Source organism: Peromyscus eremicus, chromosome 1 (genome assembly GCF_949786415.1).
Source record: "Peromyscus eremicus chromosome 1, PerEre_H2_v1, whole genome shotgun sequence".
Lineage (NCBI taxonomy): Eukaryota > Metazoa > Chordata > Mammalia > Rodentia > Cricetidae > Peromyscus > Peromyscus eremicus.
In genome coordinates, this window is record NC_081416.1 from 160,256,613 (window position 1) to 160,278,156 (window position 21,544).

At 43.4% G+C, this 21,544-nt stretch overlaps 2 long non-coding RNA genes and 1 pseudogene across 2 annotated transcripts in view; 1 reads left to right on the top strand and 2 right to left on the bottom strand.

The window, feature by feature from the left end:
- Positions 1-1,062: 1,062 nt before the first annotated feature.
- On the bottom strand, positions 1,063-5,242 carry LOC131922885 (uncharacterized). The gene is made up of 3 exons (XR_009382427.1): positions 3,851-5,242; positions 1,910-2,001; positions 1,063-1,197 (listed from the first exon to the last, which is right to left on the bottom strand). It is a non-coding gene; the product is annotated as an uncharacterized LOC131922885 (long non-coding RNA).
- Positions 4,259-21,544, top strand: part of LOC131922859 (uncharacterized) — a 34,639-nt gene continuing 17,353 nt past the window's right edge. Inside the window, exons 1-4 of the long non-coding RNA XR_009382421.1 lie at positions 4,259-5,083; positions 5,553-5,654; positions 6,459-6,597; positions 8,082-11,009. This is a non-coding gene — a long non-coding RNA (uncharacterized LOC131922859). The remainder of the gene's footprint in view (positions 5,084-5,552; positions 5,655-6,458; positions 6,598-8,081; positions 11,010-21,544) is intronic.
- Positions 8,795-21,026, bottom strand: LOC131922358 (uncharacterized protein C2orf78 homolog; annotated as a pseudogene).

A 21,544-nucleotide genomic window follows, 5' to 3' on the forward strand; every position in this document is an offset into this window, starting at 1 on the left:
CTCAAGACCATACAAGTTCCCCCATGTTCAGCAGTTATTACGTCCAGTGATCTTCTGTTTTGGAGTAAAACTCCGACAAGAGAGTTCATTTGTCTTTGAAGTGACTCAAGGCTCTCAGGTATGGATGCTATGGCCTGATCAAGTCTGTATCTGAAGTCTCTAGCTAGATGAGTATCTGGACAATGGTTGTTGTTGTAGCTCCAGAACATCCAAGGGAGATGGCAAGTTCTATTTCTAACAGTAACGGAAGGAATATATTTCATCTTTGGTTAGAAGCAGTGTCAATTCTTTCTCCTCATATAGATAGACCTATGGAATAATCACAACTGTGGTGCAAAACCCTAAAAGGGGTTGTCTATGCAGGAAGTTAGTTTTCTCTTACAGCACAGAGGAAGGGGAAGGGCGATGCATGTCAGCCTGGAAATAGTGATGTTAGTGAGACATTGTCTTGGGGAAAAGGAGACGGTACTGACCAGTACAGCTGTCAGCAGAGGTCTATTGTTGGTTGTATAAAGGAAGCAGTTAGATGCATTAGGGTGGATGGTGAAAGGGAGAAAGTTAACAACATACTGAACATACTGTAGCTAGGGTGGACTGAGCATGTCTTCTTAGCTATATCTTCCGCTGAAGAATATTTTTATGGGTTAGTATGAACTGGGAGGTCTGCACCAGCTGTTGAAAAATATGAATAGCAGCAGAGGGATACACAGCATAACCAGTGAGATGCAGTTTTTCCATGATTCTTGCTCTTTATCTTTCATTTCAGAGGTCATTTATAATAATGGTGAAATGATTATTTACATTTTGAAACAGAAACAGCATCCTTGGTTGGGGCAATCCATGGATCCACTCTCCTGGATTTTTGTCCTCATAGGTTTCCTGAAGGGAAAAAAATTCCAGTGGTGGGTGTGAGTTGAGAACTAGAGGCTTAAAAAGTGGCAGACAGGCCTGTAATATAACAAAGGCTGCCATTAAAATAGCAGAGAAGGAGGATGGGGTGGGGAACGACATATGGCTTGAGCAGTTGCCACCAGATCATGGATGTCCTTTCCGGAGATTTTGTTGTTTACTAGGGGTGGGGTTTTTTCAGCCTTCTCTGTCCCTGACCAGCCAATGAGAGATTAACCATCTTTTTGGTTGGTGGGGTGATGTTGGACATTTCTGGCTGGAATCTAAATAGGCTTTGGTCGGTCCTTTCTGTGGAAAAAAATACACAAGCAAAAGACCTCTTCCCCATTGTGAGGAGGGAGATGGGTCCCTTCAATATTGTATCCATGGGGTAATGTCATCGTACTAAGATGGGAAGGTGTTTGGAGTTGGATGTATAAAAGAGGTGTGGATATTAGAGGTGTGGATGCTCATTATTTTATTTTTGAGCTTTAGAGTTTGATTTTTTTTATGATCCCTTGGCCTGGGAATTGTAAGGAATCTCTGTGGTGGGGAATCTTCCACTGTAAGCCCAAGGCTGTGAATTGGGAGTTGGTAAAGGTGGGACCACTGTTAGTTTTATAAAAATTGTAATTTTGGGGCAGCCATATAACCTGTAACAGGTAGGGACTGAGGGACAGTGAGAGAACCTGGCAGCAAGGTCCAGCTTTAATATGTTAAATAGGTACCTCAGTCTCCTGCCCCAGGTTTGAAACAGATGTATATTAAGGACAGAAGGTAAAGATAAAAATTAGCTTTTTATTAAAATTTTAAATATTGACCAAGATGGAATCTTGTCAGGGCCACCATCTAGAAACTTCCAGCTGTATGGCTTTGAGACATGTGTTATTGGGGCTTATATGGACAAAACTCTGTAACACGAATCTCAAATGATCTTATTAATAAAGAAAAAACCCAAAGCCAAATATTAGGGTGAATTCAGAAAGATCAGAGAGACAGAACCAGCCACAGCCAACCTCACCTCATTAACTCCACAGTTGATCTTGTTTCCTCAGACTGAAAGTCTCTGAGTTCTCACTGGAATGGATCTCAGCTGAACTGCTGCTAAAAAGCCTAAAAGTTTAAAAGCCTCTAGTTCCTGGTCCTCATGCCTTATATACCTTTCTGCTTCCTGCCATCACTTTCTGGGATTAAAGGCATGTGTCTTTCCCAAGCAAGACATGAGATCTCAAGTGCTGGGATTAACTTCCCATGGGATCCCACTGGAGAACACCTGGATAGGAGAGTGCTGAGGCAGAGCTCTGGCCCTGGTCAATCAGTGCAGTTCCCATGGTTGTGCCAGCAGGTAAGTAGGGGTAGGCACTGTCCATGAGCTGCTGGGAACAAGTGCTGGAGTCTGATGGCAGGAGCCATGCTGAACTCACAGCTGGGGTGGAGACCCTGGAGAAGTTGCACACACTTCCTCCTAAGGGCATGACATTCCTCAGCACAGGTGCAGAAGGCTGCAAGGCACATTCTGTCCCAAAGAAAGGTGCACTTTGGTAATTTTCTGTAGGAAGGAAGAGGAAAGTGGGAAGAACAGTGAGATGGAATCTGTGTGGCTTCCCGTGAGGAGCTTTGTTATCTGCAGTTTGTCCTGTCTGGGTGAGTCTGAGACCTATTTTCCCTCACATGTCCCAAACAAGTGGTTCAGAATGATTCTTGGTAATGGATAGGATGACACTCATTTGATGAGCTGCCTGTTCTTCCTGTGTTGGCATGCACTTCCTAGTTGATCCACGTTGACCCTTGCTCTGACTAGACAACACCCTTCTTTGCCCTGCTTTGTCTTGTTCTCACACCTGTGTCCCAGAACAGAAGTGTTTAAAGTAGGAGAACCTTAGACAGCTTCTCATGCCTGTGCCTTTGTCCTGTTCTGTGCAGATCTTCCTCTATGCAGAGAGAGAGATTCTCTACCTAGATCAGTTTGGCCTTGAAATCACACAGACTGGCCTACCTCTGCATCAGAGTGCTGGCTTTGTAGGTTCTTTCCATGTCCACCAGGCTTGGCTTTACTCTGAGCTTTTTTAATGAAATGATGTATCAGGATTTTCATAGATAAGAACTGTATTTAACTAAGAATCCCTTCATCATCTAGCTCCTCACTACTTTTTATGTAAGTCATTACTTCTTATTTTTTGTATAAATTCAGTACATATCCAATATGACTGCATGAGTACAACCTGCTGATAATATTTCATGTTGAGTCCCTATGTTTCAAGTGACATTTTGGGATTTCTAATGTAGTATAGGGTTCATCTCTGAATAAGATTGTTTCTTAATTAAATTTGGATCAATTGATTCTTCAATGAACACTTATTAATTAAAAGTTGGTTAAATTGATTCTTCATGAGCACTTCCACAGTAATTGTTAATTTCTTGTATCTCTCCTAGCAGGGAATCCTTGTGAAAATTCCTGCACACACTGGTGTGTCAGTTCTTGTCCAGGGAACAACTGACTGTGGAGAACCCTGCCCATGTTGTTAACATCCGAAACAACCAAAAGATGTGGAGAATGCTGTGGAAGATGGGCTGGATAGAGTGTAAGAGCCAGGGACTAGAGCTGGATATTGTTTTCTACATGTGATAGGAAACCATTACCTAGACTAATCTCAACAGTGTGGCTGCATAATAATGGGTTGGGATGTGACAATTTCTTGTGTTTTTTATTTAACCTGTGGTTATCTGTAACATTCAGTTCCTAACTGCCTTTGTGTACCTCCAGGGTCATGTCTGCAGTTTGTCCTTTTTTATATCCATATTTTCTAACCCCAGTAAGAACCAAATCTAAATGTGACATTCAATACCAGATATCTCTATCAGCATCAATAATATACCCATTACACAAAAAGTTTAAAAAGTAGTTAAAATAAGGGAGAAGTGATCTCATATTTTTTTAATGTTTTAAAATTTCTTTCCCTACCTGCCATGGTCAGAGGAAGAGTATCAGTAGTCCACAGTACAATGGAGCAAGAGAATTTGCTTGTCCTTGTCTGATCAGCTGACCTGAGTCGCAAGTGTGTCCGGTATCAGACAGCACTTACTGGTCACTGGTCACAGGTGACCTGTGATGATCCAAATTTGTTTACAGGCATTGCCATGGCAACCCCAAGAACCTACCAGGGTTGGTAGGTTGAGTTGGAGGGAGAATGGTGTCATAAACGAGGCAGCAGCCAATGGGAAGGTCGGATTCTGAGCTAACAGATTGGATTGGTTGGAGAGGATGCCAGGAGACCAACAGTAGCCATGGAGGCTGAGGTGTATGCTAGTGAAAGAAGGCAATCCTGACATGGAAGTCCCCCTTTCAGGAGCTTTAGTCCAAGGTATTGGCAGAGCTTTTTATAATGATCATCGATTAAGCTGTGTCTATGGTTTCTGTGAGGTGTCACCTTCCAGGAGTGAGTGTGCTTTCAGCATACACTGTACATACAGTCAGTAGCCTTGGGCAGGAAGGAGAGAACCATATGCGAGGAGGGAATTTGGGTGAGAAACTGTATCAGTTGATCTGGTTTATGAGCCATCATCATCAGTCCATGACCCAAGGAAGAGATCAAAGGGCTCCATTGTGAGTGTGTTGAAGGACAGGGCTGAGTGTAATGAGATCACATTGGATGATGAACTCCAAGAATCTTCTATTTGGGTTTCATCTCCTAGATGCCTTCCTTAATCCGTGTTGGTCCAGGCAGGACTCACATCTCCCTTCTCTGCTGTTCATCCCTTTTTGTTAGGGTTTGATTCTTGGACTAGGGTGAACCATGTATCCTTAGAGTGGTGGGAAGTATCATGGTGAACTTCCAGAAGCAGTGGTCTTCTGTTCATCGTGAAGATGCTTGTAATTTGGTGCTGGGGGTAGTAGCAATCACTTGAGGGGTAACCCCTGTTGACTGGGAGCTCATCGTGTTTCTCACTCTGGTCTCAGAAATGTGGTCATTCTTTGTATCTTTCTCCATTCTTACAGTATTGAGGTTGTTTGACATTGAGTCTGGCCATCTTCTCTCTTCATCCACAAGTAAAATGAGTGTGACAGTTACTGAAGCTTCTTCCTCCTGGCAACAGTCTCTGCAGAATTTTGGGCTTCTAGCATTCTCTGCCATGCTTTTTTCTGAGAAAGGGCTAAAAGGAGACTGGAACACCTGGAGTAGGAAGGCGTTTGTTGGTATGTGGTGGTGGGTTACATGAAAAAAGCAATGTAGGTGTTTTTGTAAGTGTTGCAGCAGGATGGAAAGGGATCTTGGCTGTTGAGAGCCAAGGAATAGCACAAAGTGAACTTAAGCATAGCAGCTTTCATCCCTGCTCCAGGGAAAGCTTTCCCTAATGTAACCACCTTTTTTTTTTTTTTTTTTTTTTTTGGTTTTTCGAGACAAGGTTTCTCTGTGTAGCTTTGCGCCTTTCCTTTCCTGGGACTCACTTGGTAGCCCAGGCTGGCCTCGAACTCACAGAGTTCCGCCTGCCTCTGCCTCCCGAGTGCTGGGATTAAAGGCGTGTGCCACCACCGCCTGGCTTCACCCTTATTTTTAGGGGAATGTTTCCCCCAGGGAAAGTGTTATGGTTCTGCTCTGCTCTGCTCAGCTGTGGCTCCATTGTGGCTAATGTTCCTTCTCTGCTCTGCTTACTTCTGACAAAAGATGGTCTCACCCAAACCTCATTCAAGAGATTATTTTCGGGGAAGAATCTAGAAGCATGACTGCCTCTGCCAGAATGAAAAAAGGCAGTTACCAACTGAACAGGTACAGGACTTATGTATGGCTTCTTAGTGGGGGAGTTTTTCCAGGGTGAACCTTTGCATGGTGAGAATTGCTGATTCCAATCCCTGAGTTTGGACAAACCCAGAGATTGGTTCGATTATTTTGGGAAGGTTTTCCTGCTTAGGGACTTTTTGGATTTTGTGCAGAGTGGATCATGGGCAGAGTGTGTTTCTCTGACTCTGGTTTTAGGGCCAAAGTGTGTTTTTTTCACAGGCCTTTTTTACCATTTTCACTCTGTTTTCAGGGCTAGGGTGTGTTTCTTTGGCTGGCTCATTTGTCCTACAATTTTTTTTTTTATATTTGAAAAAAAAGAACAACCCATTTCCCATCTCAGTGTATCTTCTTAGACAGGAATATGATATTTTGTTTAAATATGGGTAAATCTTGTGTATTCTCTCATTTTGGTTTTGATTGTAATCATTCTCTTTGGTCACTCACTGGAGGGTTCATAGACTGTCTTATGGCATGGGTGTAGTGTGCATTTATAGACATTTCTTACTCTAACTGCCTCAACAAGCACTACTGTGACAGTGTCTGTCAGTCCTCATTGAAAATGACCCTGGAGCCTGTTTAGCTCTCCTCCTGCATTCACATGAGCTGTCAGCACTTTCCCTTGGGACCTCTTTTACACTGAGCTAGTGCCGTAGCTAGCAGCTACATGTCCAGCTCAGTAGAACTGTTCTTGCATGCAGATTTGCTCATGTTTTGTAGTGCTTGGCAAAACTCTGCAATAAGACCGTACTTTTTCATAGGCCAGCAAACTGCCTTTGTCTTTCACCTTTGCAGTTTCCTTCATGACTGACCACTTGTCAGATAATGTGACACATTCCAAGTGGCAATGACTGAAAGTTGGAAGGTTCATCCAGGCTCCTGATTGTAGACCATACAGAAAAAAAAGCACCCTCTTTTAGCAGCCTAGACCCAAGTGAGTAGAATGTTACTTGGCATGTGTTACTGAGAATTCTGAGAGTGGAGCAAAACGAGATATAGATAAATAGATAGATAGATATAGAGAGATAGGTAGAGACAGATAGGTAGAACTGTGTTCTGTGTTTAGTTTCTATCATTTCTATTGTTTTATTTTTAAACATTTGCATATTATTTTTCTTTCAGTGTAATAATGAACTTATTTCCTCTAACAACCTATAGTGATCTTAGTTTTCACACCCTGTACTCCTTCTAATTCTTTCCTGAGTCCTCACTTCTCAGTACCTACTAACCTTCTGTCCCTCTTTACAAAAGAAAAAGCTTTCAAAAGATAACAAAAAATATGATAAGATATTGTTTTGTGACAGCATCTCTAAGAAAAGTTAATGTAAGTTAAATAATTTGAAAGATGGTATCCTGCATGGGTTGAAAAATGGCACTGCCTAAAGACAGATGCCTGCTAAATGATAAGTGCCAGAGGAGGGCTTAAACCTAAGATGTTTGCCATGAAGGTCCTTAGTACCTCCTAAAATATGAAAGTTATTGTGATCCTGTTGTAAGTTATGAGCAAGAAGTAGAAAAGGGCCAAACTGAATGATTTGCAGGATAGGATAAGTTCAGACTCGCCCGGAGCTGGATCCCCCTTTCTGATAGCCAGTTGGCTGGCTTTCATATACCAAGCAGGCTCTTCCATCATTTTGAGTGAGAATGGTCAGGAATTGTGCTCTTAGGTTGTTGGATGTCTCTCCCACATAGTAAAATTTCAAGAGAAATGTATACACTGGTACAGAGAAAGGACAGTTGTTAAATATATTTGCAATAACTCTCCAATTTGATATGTGTACACATGCAGAGAAGGGAATTCTTATCTTGTCCTGCAATCCACCACAAAATGTTCTGTGACTGAGTAGTTCCTACACCCCAAAAGGAAGACAACTGCTATTGTTTTGTTGACTGGAATGGTTGGATCTCTATGTTTCCCTTCTAAACCTTTGTGGTTTTGCAGGAGATTAATGAAGTTTCAGGTGCAGATGAAACTGTTACAATCTGCTTCCTTGCTGGCCCTCCTTTGGCATTTGTTTCTGTTGCTGCTGGAGAGAGTTGTAATTGTTTCAGCTGCTGAGACTTAGTGGCTCCTCTTGTGGTGAGATGGCTGGCTGGTACTCAGAAATGGATCATTTACAAAGCAGTCCATCCAAAGCTCAGGGATTGTCCTGCAAGTAGGAGTACAAACGAATTGAGAGCTACAGCAGCAGTAGGGTAGAATAGAGCAGTAGGGTAGAATAGAGCAGCATGCCTTTTTACTCCAAAATCAAAGGAACATCCCATTGTGATACGTTAGCAGTGATTATCTCTGATGGATGGAGACTTTAGAAAGTAATTGAAGAGATGGATGCAGTGATAGGTCTGTGGCTGTGTAGCTTTACTGTACATAGTAGAAGGAGCCATAGAGATTCATGAAAACTTTACTTGTCATTCTAGATGTTACTTGCATTTGAACACGAGGCCCATTGGAAAATGGTCTTTCTGATGCTAAGGAATAGAAGTGGAGTGTTAAGTGAAAGTAGGAGACTTCCAAGTATTGCTTCCACGGGAAATACCAATACATTGGTGGCCATACAGTTAAGTATTCTACCCTCTCTGTATTTCAGTATGGACTGTCTCTAAACACCATCACCTGGTCTATCTCATTCCCATCTATACTATTCCAAGGAATTGACCATGTTATTGCTTTGCACATCAGTATAGATTGCAGCATTTTTCAGGAATTTCTGTGTTAGCTGATCTTGCTGTCCAATAAGAGAGCAATGGACAAGTAATATGTGATGTCTACACACAACAGAACCATTTCAGCTGAAGTGATGAATTCAGTCAAGGTGATTGCAGGAGAGTTCTTGTAACTCATGATAATCATATTATACCATATGTATCCAGTCCCAGACAAATATCTCCTGACGCTGTCTGTATATATGGATCCTAGATTACACATATCTCCATGGTTCCATTCATGACTTGGGAGGCAATGCTGTCAAGCAGATGTCAATGTCTAAGATTTTTGGTGACAGTTAAGGAATGGGTAGGCCTTGGTCACAAAGTTACTGGCTTACTATACAATATACAGTTTTAAACGAACATGTTCCATGAATAGTACAATGAGAACTAATGTTATTAGGAAGGATTCAATACGAGTACAGCATTGTGTGAATTGCTTTATTATGAAAAATGTTTCCTGAGCTTTGTTTAATAAGGATTATTCTACGAGACCCTTAGTTTGAAAACATAAAGATTAAAATTATAATATCAAGGTTAGAAGATATACATTTAAATGTCTTTCTATTGCGTTTATGCTGTAAAGTGAAGCACAGTAGTCTCATGGCAGTGCCCAAATCTATAATGAAAACCACATACAGAGAGTGATAAAACCTGATGCCTCCCAAAGACATTGATATCCATCATTCTCTTCTACCGGAATTTGTCCCTGTGGGGATCATTGCATACAGTTAGTAGGATCTTTTCATGGTGGATTTGTTAACATTTTCTAGATGGGTCAGTCTGGACATAGCCCTTATTAGAATGAACAATTTGGGGCCTACACAATAGTTGGGGGTTTGATATTATGAAGAAAGGTGCACCATAAAACTCTATGGAGAGCGTGAATACAATTCCTCAGTAAAATTCAAATGCCCCACTTCCTAGAAGTAGAAAAGCAATCATAACTTTACCAAAATGTTCAAAATACCCAGGATAGGATAGGCACACATCATATAAGGTCAGAACTTCCCAGGCATTGTACTAAGTACAACCTACAAATGAAACAAGGCAGATTGTAGGAAAAAAATGAATCCAAGTCAAGTTCCATCTGTAAACACATCTCTTTGGATTTTAGGTATGATAAAAAAATGGACCCTGGAGTACACAAGTCCACCTCATGAAGTCATGTACTGAAATGTTGTTATTTACCTACACAGAAGAGCCTTGATTGCACTTGGCTTCTTGAAGCAATCCTTTAGTCCCAGCACTCTTGAGGCAGCGGAGGAGCAGACAGAGGTGGAAGCAGAGGCTGAGATGGAGGAGGAGACAGAGGGGGAGGCAGGCAGGACTTTTTGAGTTCAGTGATTGCCTGTTCAATGTAGCCAGTTCCAGGACATGCTGGGCTGTGGAGAGAGTCCCTGTCTCAAGAATCTAAAAGTGAGTTAATAAGTAAATGAATTCTGTTTACAATATGTATCCCTGGAAAAAGAAATGCCAAATGCATAAGAGGCTAAAGTGTGACAATCTCTGATACTATTAGAGCACAGATTAGTACAAAGTGTTGAAGGCTCAGGAGATACCATTTTTCTTCTCTTCCTTCTTTCACAGTGAATAACAGACCTTCATGGACTCCAGCATGTACATGCTGAGGTGGGTTTAAGGCTTTTAAAGCTACCATGGCTGAGCTCAGATAGATCCTGCTTCCACTTGGTGTTGAGAATAGTGGGATTGTGTTCTGTCTTGACTCTGTGACTTGATGGCTTCAGTTCATTCGGCTTTCTTGGAGGTGTTTTCTCTAGTTCTCTTGGCCTGGTCTTGCCCATGAACCCTAGGACTGCTGGGCTTGCAGAGTATGGCTTTCTGAGCTTTGCCCTCCATTTGCTGGGCCATGTTGTCAATATCCCCTTCTCAGGCCCCAGCATCTCTCCCTCCACAAGATCTTGACACTAGATTCTAGCCAGAGAAGCTCCATTAAACATATTAGAGCATTTCTCCTCATTCTTCCACACCCGGTTTAAGGATGTGCTGATGACATCTTATCTTTACTGGGCCTGATCGCTCCTGAAGACCTGGAGCCTTTGCATTGGGTGACTGTGGGAACCTGGAATTAGTTTAGATCAGAGACAGAGTTGAGCATTTGGGAAGGTGAACTTCTTCCATCAGTGTAGTCATGTCTGCAAGTCTATGCTGGAGGCCAACATACTGTGCATGTTCCAGACTCATCCTGACCACTAATGTGCTTCCAAATTAGGCATTATCAGAAGCAAGCTTCTGCCCTAGGCTCCCAGCATCAGTGAAGTGCAAGGGATGCTGCATGTTGGGGTGTGCTGAAGGGAGGAGAGATGGGTCTTGGTTTTTCTCTCGCGCACTCATAGGCATCCAGAGGCATTGACAGATTTGCTGCCATCTCATGCAGGTTGTCATTCTCTGTTTGTTCCAGGCATGGATCTTGTGGCAATGACAGGAATTCTGAAGGTTGTGGATGGGGGCAGTTAATGACTTGCCACCATCAACAGGTGGTGTCCTCATCTGGTAATCCAGTTGCAGGAGTACAGAGTTCTGCTCTGCAGCAAACAGAGAATCTGGCTTGAGGTGTGATTCCCAGGGAAGTCTCCCTTTGCACCACTGAAAAAGAGTCAAGGAAGAAGTCAGTCCATGGTAAGTGGGATGTCCCCTCCTCTCAGTGCACCTCTGCACTCAGGCCTCTACAACAGCTGGGTGACATTCTTAGGATCTCTGCTTTAGCTACAGATATTCAGAAACATCAGTCTGAGTTGAGTTCCAGTTGTAAACACATTCAGTTAAGTCTCTTGGGATTATGAGTAGGTGCCAAAAATGCACCTTGACTTACACATGGCCTCTTCATCCAATCATGCTGGCAAACTTGGAAGTCCACATAGACAGAAAGAGACTTGATTCCATTTAGTTTGTGCGAGCATTCCTTTAGTCTCAGCACTCTTGTGGCAGCGCCACGGCCAGGGTCATGGCCAAGGCAATTGGAGAGGCAGAGGCAGAGTCATAAGCAGAAGCAGAGATATTGGCAGAGGTAGAGGCAGGCTGATGTTTGTGAGTTCAAGGCTAGTCTGATAAACATAGTTAGTTCCTGAACGTGCAGAGTTATGGAGAGAGAACCTGTCTCAAGAAACTAAAAGCAAATTAACAAGTCAATGAGTTATATTTCCTATGTGTCACCCTCTCAAAGAAGTGCCAAGTGCCTCAGAGGCAATAGTGTGAGTAACCCTGATAATATCAGAGCACAGAGTATGCGAAAGTGTTGAATGATCAGAGATAATCCAGGATGGAGCAACACACCAGCCACTCAAGAAATCCTGGCTGTAGTTGACAGATGGTCTCTCAGGGATGTAAAGCATTTGTTGCTAGAAAAAAAGAAACAGTTAATCGAGAGGGGGTCCTAGAGAACAGGAGGATATCTTTGCTATTGCTACCCCTGTGAGAAGATTAATATTTAGATTATTTAGAATTAGATACATAAATCGTAAGAAGGAAGGCAACCCAGGTAGTAAACTGCAAAGAGAAAGACAGTCCTCCCCTATTTCATAAAAAGGAGAGCTTGGACATACAAAGGTTCAGATGGAGGAGGAATCAGGGAAACACATAGTGACCCTCCTAGATGCCATCCAAGGCCAACTAGAAAAGAAATGACAGCCACCACTGAGAGAGTTCACAGAAAGGAATGCTATACAATGCTGAAGATGGAAAGATTTCCAGCCTGATTGGATGTCAGTGTGGAGGATCCTCCAAAAGCCTAAACCTGGCCCACCACATGGTTCATATATGCCTTTCCAAAGAACTCAATATATTAGAGAGGTACTTGCCCATCAGTGTTGACTGCAGCACCATTTCAAGAATATTAGGGAACCAAGCAAGCATGGTGTCCAAGAGCATTGCCATGGGTGAAGAAAATGGGATGTTTGTAGAACGTGAAGTCTTTTCAGCCATAGAGAAAATGAAGTCATGTTGTTTGCAGTATATGGATTCAACTGAGGCTCATGAGATGGCTCAGTAGATAAGAACACTTGGTTGTCTTGCAGAGTCCCCAGGCTTGCCTCCTGGTGGCTTTCAATCTCTCTTAATTCCAGACCTTAGAGGTCTGATGCCCTCTTCTGGCCTCTGTGGGCACCTCACATACGTGTTCCACAGGAATTCGGGTGGACAACACACAAACACACACACATACACAAAATGAATTAAAGTATTAAATGGATAATTTCAAAGATGGATACAACTTAAGATAAAAATAGTAATCAAATGAAATCAATCTCAGGAAGATAGTCTACATAGTATATTTTCTCTTTAAGTTGGGTGCTTGATAGTGTATACATGGAATCCTGTATCTCATCATGAAATTCCTGGAGGTGCTCAGTCCCAGACCAATAGTGATTAAAGGGCTGGAGTGAGTGTTTCCCAATGGGATTAAGTGTGGCAAGAGCAGGTATATGTTCACTATACAGTATACACTATAGGAAACATACCAAACCAGTATAGTGAAAAATAAAAGTCAAGGAGAATAATTTTAATTCCACTAAAGATTTTGGCTAGATACTTTCATCTTAAATAAACACTATCACTGACTTATAGCATATGATGTATTTATGGAAAATATTTTCCACTTTGGCAACATAAATTAAAAAACCTAAGGTATGAAGAAACCATCAAATCACTCTATATATAATATTCATGGGTTAAATATAACTGACTTTAGCTTCTCCAGTCACTTTTAGTGTCTTCAAATACTTATAAGTATAGAACCTTGTCTGACCATTTATATATAAATCCTGGGATGTACATATTAATCTCCTTAACTCCATATGTACCTACATATGTACATGTACATCCAAGTCTTTAAATTCAATATGTACTTGTATATCTGTGACTATATCTAACCTTGTCTATGTTGAATAGTACTGTGTTCCAAATTCTAGGACAGTTCTTACATGACATAGCCAAAATATGTAGAAATTTCCATATCCTTCTGCCTCTGAAGGAAGAGCTGTGGTTTTCCCAGAGAGGTGTACTTGGCAGCATTCTCTCTCTCTGGTTGAGCCTGCCTCTTCATGGCCTCCCTCTCTGGCCTCTGCTCTTCTGTGATGGGCTGTGAGATGACTGGCCCTGGAATGTCAACTTTCCTCCATGGAATTGGTTGGTGGCTGAAGTCTTGCAGCAGATTTTGGATTTGAGTTTTGTGAGGTGATGGGGCCTTGTTTTTGTCAGTAGAAATAAGCTCCCTCTGTAGTGAAGTGTGAGATGATGCCCTGTAGGGTCCAGGCCTAGAGGCAGCTCGCTGAGGCCCAGGGCAAGACTGGATGGGGTTGGTTATGTTAGCTCGTGTGGCACTGGTAGCAATAGGCAGAAGTGGCTTGTCAGAGGCAATCAAAGAAGTGCTGGCAGGAGCTGGTTTAGATGGCTTGAGTGTGGTAGGCTGAGCCGAGTGGGAATGAGGCCTCACAGGGTATACTGCAGGGGGCCTGCGTGAAGCCAGGGAGAGAGGCTTTCTAGAAACCAGTCTGACTTGCGGCTTGTCCAGGGCTGGAAAAGGCAGAGGCACTAACTTGACCTTCCCAGGTGGGGGCAGCTCATACTGGGATGCAGATGGACACTCCCTGTGGACATTGTTCCCTGGTCTCTGAGCATTGCTCGGGGTTTTACCAGGGCCCCGGCCATCACATGGCACATCCAGAAGGGATGAGGTGGCTGGGCATGTTCTAGGATCTTTGTTGCTGCTGAGGTTCAGCCAAGCCCGGGAGGAGGAGATTCCAGTTTTCTTCTCACTCTTCTTCCCCAGTGGGTGAAAGACTTGCACGGATTCTAGCACGTGCATGCCGAGGTGAGTTCGAGGCTTTTTAAAGCTGTCATAGCAGAGCTCGGGTGGATTCCTCTTCCTCTGGTTCTTTGGCTTGGTGGTGTTTACTTCTGCTTTGACTCTGTTCCTTGACTGTTTAAGCTCCTCTGTTTTCGTGGAGTTGTTTTTTCTAGTTCTCTTGGTCTTATCTTGTCCCTCATCCCTAGCTCTGCTGAGCATCCTGGATGTGGCTTTCTGGGCTTTGCCCTCCATGTGCTTGGGCATGTTGTTAATAGCCCCTTCACTGGACCCAGCACTGCCCACAGCCTCCTCTCCCTCCACCAGGTCATTGAATGGATTCTGGCCTGAGAAGTTCGATCAAGCATCTCCAAGATTTTCTTGCCATTCTTTTTCATGTGGTCCAATTGCACACTGATGATGCTTTCCTGACCCTGATCCCTCATGATGTCTTTGGATTGGGTTGCTGTGGGATCTTGGAATTGGTTCATTCCAGTGAGGGAGTTGAAGAGTAGAGGAAGGTGAATATCTGCCACCCGTGTAGTCATGTCTGCAAAGTCCATGCTGGAGCCCATCACACTCTGCAGCACCCCAGGCTCATCCTGACCAAGGCTGCTGCTTCCCAAGGTGGCATTGTCAGGAGAAAGCTTCTGTTTTAGGCTCCCTGAATCAGTGTAGTTCAGGGCCTGCTGCATGTTGGCATGTGCTAAAGGGAGAAGTGATGGGTCTTGGTTTTCTTTTATGCCCTCATAGGCATCCACAGGAGTTGATAGATCAGGTGTCATCAAATCCAAGTCGTTATTCTCTGTGTGTTCCAACCTTGGAGTAGGAGGCAAGGGCAGGAATTCCAAAAAACTGTCAATGGGGGCAGTTAATGACCAGTCCCCATGGACAGGGGGTGTCTTCTGGACATCCTGGGTGCAGGCATTAAAGAGGTCTGGACTCTGCAGCAGACAGAGTGTCTGGCCTGAAGCTGTCAATCCCAGGGATGTCTCCATTTTCACCACTGAAAAAGAGTCAAGGAAGAAGTCAGTGCCTGGTAAGTGAGGTGCTCCCCACTTTTCAGTGCACCTCAGTAATCAGACCCCTACAGCAGGGGGAAAGGCATTCCTATGAGCTCTGTTTGAGTAGCACAGGGAGCATCTCTGTTGGGAGACTTGTGACCACTGTCTTCTTTCTTGTAACCATGTGATATCATGTTTCTCAGATGTTTGTGTTTTCCTCGGTGTTTGTGTGTTGTGTGCATGCATAGTGATCATGGGGAGGTGACAGAATTTTCTTGGGGTGTAGTCCTCCCTTTCCTTTCCCATGTCTGTGTAAGAATGACCCTCATTTCCATGGAAATTTGCTGTCAGGCAGGTTGTCTGGTTCACAATTTTCAAGAACTTACCCTTGTCTTCCAACTCTTGGCATTACTCAAAGTTGCCTGACTTTCTAAATGGGTTCAGGTATCCAAACCCAGTTCCTCACTCCTGCAAGGCAAACATTTCTACAACCCTGGATTTCCTCCAGCTCCACATTTCACAGTCTTGTTTTAATGATATGAAAATTGGGTTAAGAAGGTGAAATGTTACATTTGTGTGACTGTGTGGTAGAGAACCTATCCTAATGATCATGCATAGACTTGGCTCACCTCTGAATAACCCTTTCAAAAAAAAAGAAGAGAGAGAGACAGAGCCAATGAAAGTGAGAGAGAGCGAGAGAGCGAGAGCGAGAGCGAGAGCGAGAGCGAGAGCGAGAGAGAGAGAGAGAGAGAGAGAGAGAGAGAGAGAGAGAGAGAGACAGAAGCTTTGCCCAACTTAGCAGTTGTACACTGGTACACCGGGTATACTGGACTCTCAACGCACTTATGCTTGTAAGAGAATGGCAGGGCCAGCACTTGGAATTTGCAAGTAATACTTCTTCTAGGACAGATTTGGAGTTGCACTGCTCTAGAGTCAGAATTCAGCACAGAGAATATAAAGGTCTACCAAATAGAAATGCCTTGGTTCTTCTATAGCACTGAGCAACAGATTAGGAAGTAGGTGATTGACACAGCCATATCTGAATGGAATGACAGAAGTTATAAAGCCAGAACTGCTGCTTGACAAAGATCCAGCAAAGCTGAGCCACATGATGGCTGCCATGCCACCTTTGGTTTTCACCTGTGACACTTTTAATGGGGCACTTTTAATATTTGTACAATTTGGGTATGTTGTATCGATGGAAAATTCCTTATGAATCATTTCTGCCTTCTCCCAGGCATGCTGCTTCTAAACTTACCCAGTAAAGTCCAGAACATACTGTTCCCCCCACATACACTTTGAGGGAGATATCCTTATCTACTTGAAGGTCTTCTTTACGCCTTGGATGTTGTGACACATAAAGAAGCCAGAGGTTTCTTCAAGAGGCTATTAGATATTCTTGAAACATCTGTCCCTGTACTTACACAGGGACAAGCTATTCAAAACAAAGTAAAATTAAAAAGGTCAACAAGATTTGGTGGGCTAGAGGAATTGTCCACAGTTCAGATTACAAGGCTCTTCCCACTGTACAATCTGACAATTACATGACATACAACTCTGCCCTACATAGAGACATATTGATAAGTAAAGTATGGAGTGGAAAGACGATGAAAGTATGAGTGGTTACAACCTCCCTGTCTTAGAAGTTAGCTCATGTAGAGCCAACATAATGTCACATGACCGAGGAACAACAGAATGCCAGGATTAAACATATAGACAAATTCTATAAGGAGATAAATGTGAACATTGAATTATGTCAGAATTTGAATAATAACTGCAGCATCTTTAGCCTAAGGATTTCTCCTGGGTACTCTGACCACTAAGAGTTAATAATACATTGCTTGGGACATGACAAAATGCCCAGCATGGTTGAGGATTTTGTTTTGGTCTAGTGTCCTTGAAGTAACCAAAGCAACAGGCCTGAGCACAGACTATCATATGCCTCTAGATTATTAAAAATAGGGCTATGGGGCTAATGAGTAAGAATGATTACTCTGTTTATTAATGATGTCAAAACTTGAGGGAAAATGATTGGAAATAATAACTCTATTTGGTCATATTTTACAAATGATTACTAAAAGATGAGCAAAAGGAAGTGTCCAAAACCAAAAATGATATGATCCATGTTTTGGAATATCATGAATGTCTGCTAACTAAATTCTGTATAAATAAAGAAAAACACTCTGGCTGCTAGTTAGTCAGGCTACAAGATTCTCCCAACCACCATGGCCTGGCTCACTTCCTTCACCACTGACTCCTTACATTCTCTGCAGAACCCATCCACTGCCAAGGAAGGCTTCCCACAGGTGATTGCTGTGTAACGGTGCATGGGACTGATTAAGTAGGTCAGTGACATGTGTCTGTCGTGGTGTCCTTGGACATGTCTTAATGGAGGATGGGTGCCACTCATTGCCCTGCATTGTCAGTCATTATAGAGACTGAAGATGGGGATGGTGAGCCAGGCCAAGGCTGAGCTCTCAGGACTCCCATCCTTTCTCCCTGAGGACATCCACTGCTGAAAGTTGTACTGTGTCTGCTTTGAGTGCTGATCTCACTCCTCCTCTCCTGGCAAGACTGGTGTCTGGCATGTCTTGAGCAGGTGTGGGATAGTAGATGGCAGAGGTGGAGAAAGGTGTTTGGACATTCGTTGGCTGAATCTCCTTTGGCATCATCACCATCCCTGGTTGCAGGGCAGAGGACTGACCCCCAGAATAGGACACAGAGCTACAGGCCTGCATGCACTGCCTGAGTCCTCCAGCCATCAGAGGACCGAGGCTGTTGAGGTCATTTGATAGAGGTGGCTGCCCTCCTGGTAGGAAGGTGCCAGGCTGTATCCTTGATTAGGTAACTGTGGTGGTGTGGCCTGAACAAGGCTGGCAGATAGTGTTAGATAGGAGAGGACTAAGGCAATGGGATCTAAAATATTGTCACCCTGGGCTGTCATAGACAAGGAGGAGAATGTGGTATTCTGGTCAATGACAGTTACAGTGAAGTCCTGGAGTGCAGCTCCCCTCCTGTCAGTGCTTCCCTTGGGATCCCACTAAGAACGCCTGGATAGGAGAGTGCTGAGGCAGAGCTCTGGCCCTGGTCAGTCAATGCAGTCACCATGGTTGTGCCAGCTGGTAAGTAGGGGTAGGCACTGTCCATGAGCTGCTGGGAACAAGTGCTGGAGTCTGATGGCAGGAGCCATGCTGAACTCACAGCTGGGGTGGAGACCTTGAAGAAGTTGCACACACTTCCTGCTAAGGGAGTAGCATTCCTCAGCACAGGCACAGAGGGCTGCAGAGCACATTCTGTCCCAAAGAAAGCTACACTTTGGAAATTTTCTGTAGGAAGGAAGAGGAAAGTGGGAAGAACTATGAGATGGAATCTGTGTGGCTTCCCGTGAGGAGCTTTGTTATCTGCAGTTTGTCCTGTCTGGGAGAGTCTGAGACCTATTTTCCCTTACATATCCCAAACAAGTGGTTCAGAATGATTCTTGGTAATGAATATGATGACACTCATTTGATGAGCTGCCTGTTCTTCCTGTGTGGGCAAGCACTTCCTAGTTGATCCACATTGACCCTTGCTCTGACTAGACAACACCATACTTTGCCCTGCTTTGTCTTGTTTTGATACCTGCTGTGGTACTGCCTCACACGTTAGTTCCAGAACAGAAGTGTTTAAAGTAGGAGAACCTTAGACAGCTTCTCATGCCTGTGCCTTTGTCCTGTTCTGTGCAGAGCTTCCTCTATGCAGAGAGAGAGATTCTCCCTAGATCAGTCTGGCCTTGAAATCACACAGACTGGCCTGCCTCTGCACCAGAGTGCTGGCATTGTAGGTTCTTTCCATGTGCTCCAGGCTTGGCTCTACTCGGAGCTTTCTTAATGAAATGATGTATCAGGGATTTCATAGATAAGAACTATATTTAGCTAAGAATCCCTTGGTCATATAGCTCCTTCTGTTCCCCACTACTTTTTGTGTAAGTCATTACCTCTTACTTTTATATAACCATTCAACTCATATACATATATGACTACATGAATACAACCTGCTGATAACATTTCATGTTGATTGCCTGTGTTTCATGTGATGTCTTGCGACTACAAATGTATTGTGGAGTTCATCTCTGAATAAGGTTATTTCTTAATTTAGTAGTTGGTTAAATTTATTCTTCAATGAACACTTCCATAGTAATTCTTAATTTCTTGTAACTCTCCTAGTTGGGAATCCTTGTGAGAATTCTTGCACACACTGGTGTGTCAGTTCTTGTCCAGAGAACAACTGACTGTGGAGTACCCAGCCCATGTTGATAACATCCAACACAAGCAGTGTTCAAAAAAATGTGGAGGATGATGAGGAAGATGGGCTGGATAGAGTGTAAGAGCCAGGGATCACAGCTGGATATTGTTTTCTATATGTGACAGGAAACGGTTACCTAGACTAATCTCAACAGTGTGGCTGCATAATAATGGGTGGGGATGTGACATTGTCTTGAGCCTTTTTATATAATCCGTGGTTATCTGTAACATTCAGTTCCAAACTGCCTTTGTGTACATCAGGGTCATCTCTGCAGTTTGTCTTCTTTTATTTCCATATTTTCTAACCCCAGTAAGAACCAAATCTAAATGTGACATTCAATTCCAGGTAACTCTATCAGCATCAATGGTATCCCCACTAAACCAAGATTTAAATTATAGTAAAAATAAGGGGAGAAGTGATCAAAAGAAATGTTTTAAAGTTTCTTTCCTTACTTGCCATGGTTGGAGGGAGAGTATCAGCAATCCACAGTACAATTGAGCAAGAGAATTGGTTGTCCTTGTCTGATCAGCTGACCTGAGTGGCAAGTGTGTCCAGTATCAGACAGCACTTACTAGTCACTGGTCACAGGTGACCTGTGATGATCCAAATTTGTTTACAGGCATCACCATGGCAAACCCTAGAACCTACCAGGTGATGGTAGAGTTGGAGGGAGATTGATGTCATAAACAGGGCAGCAGCCAATGGGAAGATCGGATTCTGAGCTAACAGATGGGATTGGTTAAAGAAAATGCCAGGAATCAAACAGTAGCCACAGAGGCTGAGGTGTGGGCTAGTGAAAGGAGGCAATCTTGGCATGGAAGTTCCCCTTTCATGTGGTTTAGTCCAGAGTATTGGCAGAGCTTCTTATAAGATTTATCGATGAAGCTGTGTCTATTGTTCCCATGAGGTGTCACCTTCCAGCATAGAGTGTCCCATCATCATACACTGTACATACAGTCAGTAGCCTTGGGCAAGAAAGAGAGGAACAACTTCGTGAAGGAAACGTGGGTGTGAAACCGTCTCACTTGATCTGATTTATGAGCTGTCATCCTCTGTCCATGACCCAAGGAAGAGATCAAAGGGCTCCCTTATGACTGGGTAGAAGAACAGGGTATTGATGCACCTTTGATGATCAACTCCAAGAATCATCTATTTGAGTTTCTTCTGCTAGAGGCCTTCCTTGGTCTGTGTTGACCCAGGCAAGACTCACATCTCCCTTCTCTGCTTTTCATCCCTTTTTGGTAGGCTTTGATTCTTGGACTAGGGTGAACCTGTATCCTTAATGTGGTGGGAAGTATCATGGTGAACTTCCAGAAGCAATGGTCTTCTGTTCATCGTGAAGATGCTTGTAATTGGAGGCTGCTGGTTGTAGCAAGCACTTGAGGGGTAACCCCTGTTGTTTGGGTGCTCATCTTGGATCTCACTCTGGCTTTGTATCTTGCCTCCCTTCTTATAGTTTGAAGTTGTTAGTTATTGAGTCTGGCTGCCTTCTCTCTTCATCCACAAGTATAATGAATGTGACAGTTACTGAAGCTTCTTCCTCCTGGCAACAGTCTCTGCAGAATCCTGGGCTTCTAGCATTCTCTGCCATGCTTTTTTTATGAGAAAAGGATAAATAGAGATGGAACACCTGGAGCAGGAAGGCATTTGTTGGTATGTGGTGGTGGGTTACATGAAAATGCAATGTAGGTGTTTTTGTAAGTGTTGCAGCTTGTTGGAATGGGATCCTGGCAGTTGGGAGCCAAGCAATAGCACAAAGTCAATTTAAGCTAGCAGCTTACATCTGTTCCAGTTAAAGCTTTCCCCAATGCAACCACTCTGCTTTGTTAGGGGAAAGTTTCCACAGCAAAAGTTACAGTTCTGCTCTGCTCTGCTCCACTATGGCTAATGTTCCCTCTCTGCTCTGCTCCCTTCTGACAAAATAAGGTCTCACCCAAATCTCATTCAAGAGATTTATTAGAGGGGAAGAATCCAGGAAGGTTGCTTCCTCTAACAGAGTGGAAAAAGGCATTTTCCAACTGAACGTGTACAGGGCTTATGTAGTAGAGGTTCTTAGTGGGGGAGCTTTTCAAAAGTTACAGTTCTGCTCT